Raw genomic sequence first — 734 nt, forward strand, 5'->3', positions numbered from 1 at the left:
CGAGCAGGGGAGGGTCAGAGAGAGAGGGAGTCACAGACTCCGAAACAGGCTCCAGGCTCTGAGCTGGCAGTCAGCACAGAGCCCGACGTGGGGCTCGAACCCACGCACCACGAGATCATGACCTAAGCGAAAGTCAGACGCTTAACCGACTAAGCCACCCAGGCGTCCCCTCTCCATTCAACTCTCAACCAAACAGACTGATAATATGTAAGGGCCCCTAAAGCAACGTTTATGATTGGCACTTCAAAGGCTGAAAAAAATTGTGTGAATCTGTGGGTTTTCATTTGGGTGGCAATAATATAATTAGAGCATGATAGAGTCCCACTGCCTGGATTCAAATCCCAGTTCTGACACTTATGAGCTGATGGACTCGGGACATTAACTTCATACTAAAAATTTTTTTAAATATTTATTTTATTTTTTGAGAGAGGGTGAGGCAGAGAGAGGGGGACAGAGGCTCCAAAGCGGGCTCTGTGCTGACAGCAGACAGCCCTCTGTAGGGCTCAAACTCAAAACTGTGAGATCATGACCTGAGCCAAAGTCAGACACTTAACCGACTGGGCCACCCAGGGACCTCTACGTTCTTCTGTCAAGGGGCCTCACCTGTCATTGAAATGGTGATGGTGATAGTGACTGTAAGAAAAAGTACCCCACATCAAGGGGCTGTGTAAGGATTAAATGAGTTGGCGTATCAGAAACAATAGTTCACAGCTTCAGCTGCCTATTACGGTCAC

At 48.1% G+C, this 734-nt stretch overlaps 1 non-coding gene across 1 annotated transcript; it reads right to left on the minus strand.

Moving 5' to 3' along the window:
* Positions 1 to 79: 79 nt before the first annotated feature.
* TRNAE-UUC (transfer RNA glutamic acid (anticodon UUC)) lies at positions 80 to 164 on the minus strand. The gene has a single exon. It is a non-coding gene; the product is annotated as a tRNA-Glu (tRNA).
* Positions 165 to 734: the final 570 nt, after the last annotated feature.

The sequence above is a fragment of the Crocuta crocuta genome, unplaced genomic scaffold, assembly GCF_008692635.1.
Source record: "Crocuta crocuta isolate KB4526 unplaced genomic scaffold, BGI_CrCroc_1.0 scaffold531, whole genome shotgun sequence".
In the NCBI taxonomy this organism is placed as follows: Eukaryota; Metazoa; Chordata; class Mammalia; order Carnivora; family Hyaenidae; genus Crocuta; species Crocuta crocuta.